General features: G+C 48.0%; 1 long non-coding RNA gene across 1 annotated transcript in view; it reads right to left on the bottom strand.

Annotated features, from left to right (window-relative positions):
• The window catches only part of LOC123019509, an 8,411-nt gene extending 4,978 nt beyond the window's left edge, over positions 1-3,433 (bottom strand). Inside the window, exons 1-2 of the long non-coding RNA XR_006413934.1 lie at positions 2,769-3,433; positions 362-367 (exon numbers count right to left, since the gene is read on the bottom strand). This is a non-coding gene — a long non-coding RNA (uncharacterized LOC123019509). The remainder of the gene's footprint in view (positions 1-361; positions 368-2,768) is intronic.
• Positions 3,434-8,934: the final 5,501 nt, after the last annotated feature.

Below are 8,934 nucleotides of genomic sequence, written 5' to 3'. Positions count from 1 at the left end.
CTCTCCTTTAGCTGATCTGGGACAGCATGTGCATGCCCTTCTGTAATTTGCATGTCTGTTTTACCTGGTCCTTGGCGGGAATCCAGACATATAACATGTTCCAGGTGTAAGAAATACATGCTGGGTTTTGCTACTAAAGCATAAACATTTTTTTAAGAATTTTTATTAAAGTTTTAAACTAATACTGGAAACATCAATCATCACATACATCAGAACTACTGGGTCAGCCCCTAACTACATAACATTCTGTAATCATATTCAGATCCATTTATGATAACTTAAAAACATTTTTAGATCTAAACCAAGTCCCATTTCTCCAGCCAGTAAAAAAAAAAGAGGTTCCAAATTTGATAGAAGTCACTATCTTCTTTCTCCTTCATCGATAAGGTCAGTCCATCCATTTCTTCCAAAGTCCTGATTTTCTTGACCAATATTAAAGGAAAGAATCTCCAAATTTGATGAAAGTCAATATCTTCTTTCTTCTTCAGTGGTAACTTCAATCTAACCATTTCTACATAATTCAAGATCTTTTCATTTTTCTAATATTAGACAAATAAACTCCTCACTACAATAGTTACAAATAAAATCAGATACATTTCTTGTTTACTAGTATTCCAATCCAATATATACTAAAAAGAAAAATGAGAAAGAAGGAAAGTTCCAACTTTAAAAAAGAACGAAACACTTTTAACCCAGTTTATGTTCACATGTCTAACATCCATTTATCATCTTTAAAGAAATCTTAGCTAATCTGTTTGGCAACAACTATTACCTATAATATCTTTTAAACAAGTTTTCTTTGAGCTAATTTACTAAAGTTTCATCTAACTTAAACATCACTTAGTCACATACAATTAAGAGCCCAACACCTTACAATTTTTAACATATCTCGCTTATAAAAAAAGAATCATCTTAGTACAGCTTTTCTTACACCAATAATAATCATTTTCTAGTATAGTAACACAAGGACAAAAGAATAATGTAACTTAGCCTTTAATCGTTCATTTTTAAGATAAAAAAACTCTTATTTTTCCTTATGTCACCAATAAAGAAAAACTCAACTCCCTCTTCTTATCTTTCTTAGTTCAGTTTAGATCATATCTTATAATCTCTTCATAATTCAATAATCTCTTCATAAAGCATAAACATTCTGTTACACACTGAACCAGTATTCTAAAACTGAAAACTTAGAAATTAGTAAGTCCACTGTTTTCTTCCTACAAGGACAGATGGTATAGAAGGGAGTAACAAAATTAACAGAAGTACACAGAGACAGCCAGGGTAACAACTGCAAGCAACTCCCCCTCTTTCCTTCCGCATCATCATCTGGGCTACTTAGCATTAGGCAACTGCCAGTCTCTTTGATCCAAGTCTTCAAGCCGGAACCCGATCCTGCTCCCCGATAGGCTGCTTTTCTTCGGGGCTCTTCTCCCTTGCCCCCTCCAGTTGTGGGCCCTTGGCTGACCCTGATGTCAGCTCCTTCTCATCCTGGTGTGTTATGCTGCTGGTCCTCTCTTGCAGGGTTGGCGTTTGAGCAGGAACTTCAGGTCCTCCACGAGTTCCACGGTCCCCTGGTCTCCCTGTGGTTTTTGGAGCTTTTCCCAGCCTGGAGCAACGTTCCCTCGGAGGCACTTCCTCAGATCTCTCTGCTGTGCGTGGCAAGGGGCACCTGGGCGCGCTCCTCCCACGGCATCCATGGTCTCCAGGCGGTCCAGTCTCGGGCCACTCGGCTGACGTGAGCCAGCAGCCCCCCTTCCCTTGTGCCACTGCAAGCCATAGGCAGCAACCACCAGTGGCCGCAGCTTCACACACTGCAGGCAGGCAGGCAATCAGGCACGGCTGCTTTGGCCTTTCCGGGCAGCCAGCACGGCCCCTCCGGGCTCGGAGAAGGAGCGAGGCCGGCCAGCTCGCCATTGCCGCAGCGGGACGGGGAGAACTGCCTGCCGAGTCCGGTGCTGGAGAGGACCAGCTCCACCCCCCTCCCTCCTTGTTCGCCCTTCCATGCCAGTATTCGCCCTGTGCTGGGGAGCAGCCATGAGCATCCCAAGAGAGCGCTGGCTGCAACTTTTCCAAGCCTGCGCATATACATATATATATAGCGATAGATAGATAGATAGATAGATAGAGGGGGGGAGGGAGTCTGACAAACCGCCTTCTTCCTTTCTTGAGGCAGCTGAACTCCCCCCCCCCACCCGAAAGTCAGAAAGCCAGATACTGCACCTGTCCTTGTGAGGTTTGCATCTTTTTCCTTGGTGACCCAATGAAATCCGGCAGAGGTGCATTGGTCTGTGACCTCAGTGGCAATTAAAAGATTGTTCATATACATAGTTAGAACAGCATTAAAGTCTCTGGTCCATTTAAACAAGTCGCTAGCCAGTGTTTGAGGGAACGGTGGGTGAATTCCCTCCTCCTCCAAGCGAGGATTGTTCGACACAACTGGCTTTTCCTCTAAGCTTTTTCCAAAAACTGAACCTCACCCACAACATTCTCAAAGATCTGCACACAAGGCTTAGTGCACGGGCACCCAGTGCTTAGTGCCCAAAACTTGGAGAACAAAACTTAATGCAAAACAACAACAGGAAGCAATGGAAGGCTCTTAGAAGAACATTAGTACAAATGTATGCACACACACAAGGAGGAAGAGGAAAGTACTGTATGGGACAATGCAAAACAAATCAGAACCAGTTTCTCTCCCCTGGCCTCCAATCACACCTCGTCCACGCAGCACAGCAGGCGCTGCGAGGCTGGGTTTCTCAGTCCAGTCTCACGCCATCGCTTTCGACCTTTCGGGAGTTTCCCGGGGATCGGTGCGGCTGCGCAAGAATCGGTTGAGAGGGACCCAGGGAGCCTCCGGGAATGAATGAGGGTCACACAACGGACAACTCTCACACCGGCCAGACCTGTACCCACAAAGACCTGATCAGATACTTACATCCTGGAATCCAGAAATACCAGCCAAATGGGGTTCTCCTTAGGCAATTGCCAACGAAAACCCGTTGCCCCGCAGGAGTCGAAGGCCTCCCTTCACAGCCAGTATCTTGCCAGGACACCCAAAGATCCTCTATGCGAAAAAGCGCGTGTGCCAGCTAGAGAGGGTCAAAGGGCCCTGCCTCACCGTTGTCGCTTGTGTGGAAGCACAGCGCCTCGTCTCCCCGATTCCGTCCTGTTGGCTGTGACCCCGGGATCAGAAGGAGGACTCTTGTCCCGTCTCCCCGCCTTCTCCCCGCCTTCTCCCACTCTCCTGGGAGTGTTGTCTCTGAGTGCAGAAGGGACCCTGTTTCAGTGTGTCCCTGCTCTGCGATTTGGTCTGCCTCACTTTTCTTTCCTTGCCACAATCCATCTGCTCACTTGCCTCTACTTTAACTTACAACATCTCCTACAAAGTCCCAATCTAAACCATGAAATTACAATTCCCTTTGCACGTGTTTCCTCCTGAACAAACCGGAGCACCCAGTTCGGGATCCGCGATGCGGGTTTTGCCTTCCTCCCGGAGGGGGCGGGCAGGAGAGGCGTCGCTTCCGCCCCGGCAGTTCCGGGAGGAGCAGGAAAGTGGCGCTGCGCGGCGCTGCGCGGCGAGGCTCCTGGGCGATTCCCTGGCGAGCCCGGGGCGCGACCGGCCGGCGGGACCCTCGGCCGGGAGGAGGCGGCCCCGTGGGGTGAGCGGGGCGGGCAGGGGGGGCAGGGCAGGGGGGCTGGGGCAGAGCCGGGGCCCCGTCAGCCTCCCGGGCATCGGAAGGGGCGGGCTGCTCGGGGGACGCGATGCCTGCTCTCCGGGTGCAGAGCGCGGCGCGGCCTCATTGCGCGGCCCCCTCTCGGGAGCCTCCGCGGAAAGGAACGGAATGCGCCTGGGTGGAGCAGCTTCCCTTGCAGGGCTGGCGCAGGAAGGCCGTCCCTTCCCGTGCCTGCCTTGCTGCTGCCCTCCTCCCCACTCCATTTGGCCCCCCTGCGCTGCCTTCCTGCCCCTGGAGGCCTGCAAGAGGCATCTGGACAGCCGCCTGCCAGCGATGCTCCAGCTGGACTCCTGCCCTGAGCGGGGCTTCGGGCTCGGTGGCCTCCTCAGTCCCTCGGAACCCCCTGTTCTTGCGCTGCAGGACAGCCCTGCCAGGGGGCGTCCTGGAAGGGCAGGCTGGACAGTTCTGCAGGGCCTTCGGTCCCGCCTCCCTGCTCGGTGCCGGTCTCCACGGGGAGTCCTCCCTCCCAGGCGGCTGCCCCGTTGCTTCTCGCATGCCTGCATGTTGCAGCGTCCACAGACTGCCAGGAGAACTGGATCTTGGCATGCTGCTGCGACAGTCCGGGACTTTTTCCTGATACCCAACCAGGTCGGGGCTGCTTGGAACCTGAGCCCTTCATTCCGTGTCTCACAGTCTGAGGCCCTGTCTCAAACTTTCCCCCTAGTATTGAGTATGCTCATTGCCATAGCGCGGCCTTGGAGGGTTTCTCAGTGTGTTCCGTCTTCTGTCAGCTCATCTTTTAGCTCCTTGCCAAATAGGCAGGCAGGAAGGCGCACCGGCACTTTGGCCTCGGCCTGGTCACTGGAAAGTCAAAAGCGGCCAGGAGGGGAAGGGCGCCCAAGTGCCTGCTCAGCACGGGCTCCCAGCCCATCTTCCCTCCCGGATGGCCGTCCAGCGGCCTCTCCAGTGCCTCCAGGGTGGCAGCGCCACCACCACGCGAGGGCACAACTTCCGTTGTCACTCGGGATGGGCGTGTGGCCAGCCCGGCTGACGCCTGCCCGGAATCTGGCTTCCTGCCCCTGGAGCCCCTCATCCCAGGTGCTGCACTCTGCTTTTAGCTGCTTTGCTGATCAGAATATCATGGGGCACTACATCCCTTTCAAAGAAAATGCTGGACTCAACAGGTTTCCTGTCAAATCCAGAATGGATTTGGGACGCTATGCAACTAACGCCACTGAGTAAGGTCAGAGTTATAATTCTGCCCGCTACTTTAGATCGACGTGACATGCTCAAGCTCTGGGGATATGTGGTGGCGCGGATCGCTCTGCCGAAGGTCGCCACCTATAATTTGACCAAATACAGCCAAGAAAAGATCTGGAATTTCTTGAACAAGTCTACAGAGCCCCTCAAAAGTATACTGATGGGACAGCCATGGACTCCCAGGTCAAAGAACCCGGAAAAGGAAAAAGCCTTCACCAGATCTCTCGCTCTGGATGCCATTTGCCGGATACTTCTTTCCAGGAAACCGGCTGAGTCTGTCACTTACTCTGAATGACTAGAGGAGAACAAGCTCAGGCGCATGATCCAGGAAGTTATGAGACAATGGAATGTAAGCCTGCCGGCTGAACGGCCACCGCTCTGGATGCAGATAGGCGACCGGGACTCCATGATGTCGACCGAGCTGTTCACCGATTGGCTGCTGACGGTCGTCGTTCAGTTACAACATCGTGCTAAACTCCTGAAACAGAACCGGGAGTTGAGCGAGAGCATTCCTCCTGTGTCTGGGAGGCCGCAAGGAAAATTTAAACGACCCGTTTAATGGATCTTAAGACTCCTGCCTCATGCTTCTTTGCTGAACCTGCTCCACTGTACCTCCGGGTGGCCCACCTTACCCTGAAAACCATCAAGGCCAGGCACCCAGTGCTCAGTCCTAGTGGTTGGAACCTGCTCCGTTCCTGCCTAAAGCCATCTCAATTGGGGTCATTACTATCTCCCACGGCAGCAAATCCTGCAGTGAAGCGATACGCTGTGTGCAGAAAGAAGTCCTTTGATCTGCCCTAAGCATTCCACCAACGGCGTTCAGGGGCTGATCCCAGGTTCAAGTCTTAGAGGGGAGGAAGAATCAGAGCCTAGTGGGGCTGTAAGGGGCAATGAAGGCCATCAGGGCCAACACCCTCCTGTTGCAAGACACCAAGTTGCACCATCCCATTCAGGTGCCTGCCAGATTCTCCCTGAATGTCTCCAGTGTGGGAGAGCCCACTGCCTCCCCAGGCAGCTGGTTCCACTGCCGTATTGCTCTGATTGTGGGGAAGCCTTTCCTGATGTCCAGCCTGAAACTGGGTTGTCATTTCTGTGACTCTTCCCGGTACTTTCTCCAACCGTGTTGCATCTTAGCTGGGACCACCAGAACATGAGACAGTGTTTCTAGTGCAGTTGCTACTGAGAACTGTACAAGCGGAATAAGACCCAGAAATTCCACCTTCGCTTCCATTCCCCACTGTGACCAGAACGGTATCTGACATTTTCAGGGTGAAAGTGCCATGGGCTGACATTTTCATCACACAGCCTACCCTCAAGATTCCTCCCTCGCCCACGGCATGTTTTTGCAGAACCTCTCCCCGTGTGGGTTCTTTGATGTTGAGTGAGGGCTGCACTCCGACTGAAGGCTTTTTCACATTCCATGCATTTGCATGGCTTCTCTCCACTCTGGATTCTTTGATGCCTTATAAGATGTCCCCTCTGACTGAAGGCCTTTCCACATTCCATGCATGTGTATGGCTTCTCTCCCGTCTGGGGTTTATTTTTAAATTTATTAAAACTTTTAAACTAATACTAAAACATTTTATTTATTTATTTAGAAAATTTCTAGGCCGCCCCATTCGCCGAAGCCTCGGGGCAGCTTACAAATAAATAAATAAATAAATAAAAATACATAAATAACAATATAAAATACACGTAACTGTATAAAATAAGTCGCCCTGGCCAATTTAATGGAAGGGTTTCTTCTTAGTAACAGGAACAGCCTGCTCTTTCTAGCAACAAACCATATATTCAGGTTGTAATTTGAAACTGCTCTGTTGCCTTTAATCAGACTGAAGATGGAAGATTTCCTTCTCCAAATATCTACCTATACTAAAAAGGCAGTCAAAGAAATATTTCCTGACACATTTAATTTGGGGCTTTTCCCACTGGATTTTAAACAAGATGTTATTTAACAAAAATTGATCTCAGCCATATCCCCAGCATTAAGTAGGGATCCAAAATTATTTTATAATTGTTCTAGCAAACCTTAAAGGGGTGGACAATTCACCTTGACTACAATCGCTATTAAAAGTTATGAAGGCTTTGCTTTGAGCTGGTATTAAGTCTCTCTGTGTCAAGGACAGAAGGCAAAATATGCCAAGTTCCCAAATCTCAAGGAGCTTAATTGAGCAACCCAAAGCCCTTCCACGAACACACTGCAGTTCCTTCATTTTCCAGTAAATTTGTCCTGCGTTTATTCACTGCAAAGCAGCCCTGTCTTGCTCAGTGGGGGGCAATCCTGGCTGAGAGCGCGCAGAAGGGGTGCGACGGTGCTGGTGCCCGTTCGAGTGCAAGGGCAATGGGGCCCACACTCCAGAGAAGGGCAGCATCAAGGGCCACTTCCCTCTCCCACGCCAATCACGTGACACCTGTGCCCCCACACCCTCGAAACCCCAACTCAGATGCCCTCTTCAGTGTTTTGATCACTTGGCACTCAGGGGAAGGAGCCCCAGGGACTCCGCTTGATCTAATACATCAGACGTACTGGGCCAGCCCCCTACTCATTTTTTTAAACATTCCTTAATCATATTCAAATCCATTTATGATAACCTAAAAACATATTTAAATCTAAGCCAAGTCCAAAAACATGTTGAAGTCTATGCGAAGTCCCACTTCTCTAGCCAATAATAAAAGAAAAAATTCACAAGTTTGATAGAAGTCAGTATCTTCTTTCTCCTTCAAGGATAAATTCAGTCTGACCATTTCTGCACAATCCAGGATCTTTTAATCAATTCATCGATGGGTAATTCTTCATTGTTCCAGGATTAAGCAAATACACTCCTCACCGCAATGGTTTCATGTAAAATCAGATACATTTCTTATTTACTAATGTCCCAGTATAATGCCTAATAAAAAAAGAAATTTCAGGTTTAAGAAACTAAGGATTTTTGTACCACTTCCTCTACCATATATACAAAATACCCAATTTATGTTTACATGTCCAACATCCATTTGACATCTTTAAAAAGATCTTGGCTAATCTATTTGGTGACAGCTACCAACTATAACACATCTTATACAAGCATTCTTTATACGAAGTCGCTAATATTTCATCTAATTTAACCAACACTTAGTCAAATACTATTAACTCCTTATAAAAGCCCCACTCTTTACAATCTTTAACATATCTCGATTGTATCTGCACCTTATGTCACCAAAAGATACCAACTCCTTGTTCTTGTACTTCTTAGCTCAATTTCAGTCCTCCATCTTTATCCAAAATGTCCATCATATCTTATAATCCCTTCGACATTCAATGCATTTGGATACAGAGGAGCTTCCATGGGTGAAAAAAACTTCTTAGTATAACTTTTCCTAAAACAACATTAATGGTTTTCAGGTATAGTAACTTTAAATAAAAAAAACATGTAACTTAGCCTTCTCATACCATATATAAACATGCCAACCCATTTAAATCATTCCTTTTAAGATAGAAAATTCTCTTTTTTCTTCTTTACACCCCTGCCCCATCTCTCTTCCTTTGCTGTCAGTATCTGTAGTGCTTGTTGTAAATCGGTATCCATTTCCAGTGTCTGTACTTCTTGTTGCAAATCAGTATTCACTATTTCTCCTTCCTCAGAATGACATGTAGTTAGTTCGGCACCTATCCCTCCTTCTTTTCAGGCACCCAATTCTTCCTCTTCAGACCTACTTCTAAATTTTTCATACAATTCTTGTGCCTCAAAAGTCGAGTCCGGTTTATGTCTTGTAACGTTCCAGGTAAGAGATGTTCCTTCTGTCGAGAGCCACCCAAACATAGTCTCTCTCAAGCATTTGGATACCTTCTCCCTCTCTAGTATAACAAGCGAATCCCATGATAACTGGTTTATTGGCTTTATTAATTGGGTTTCTTTATCCACCATTTCAAGTTTTTCATATGCTTGTTGTATTTTTTTGTGTATTTTGTTCAGTTTTAAATTGAACGACCACCAAAACCCCCTTAATAGAATTATCCAGTTTG

Source organism: Varanus komodoensis, unplaced genomic scaffold (assembly GCF_004798865.1).
Source record: "Varanus komodoensis strain SLA01 unplaced genomic scaffold, ASM479886v1 scaffold1266, whole genome shotgun sequence".
NCBI lineage: Eukaryota > Metazoa > Chordata > Lepidosauria > Squamata > Varanidae > Varanus > Varanus komodoensis.
Note: the sequence above shows the minus strand (reverse complement) of the source record. Positions and strands in the feature narration are given on the sequence as shown.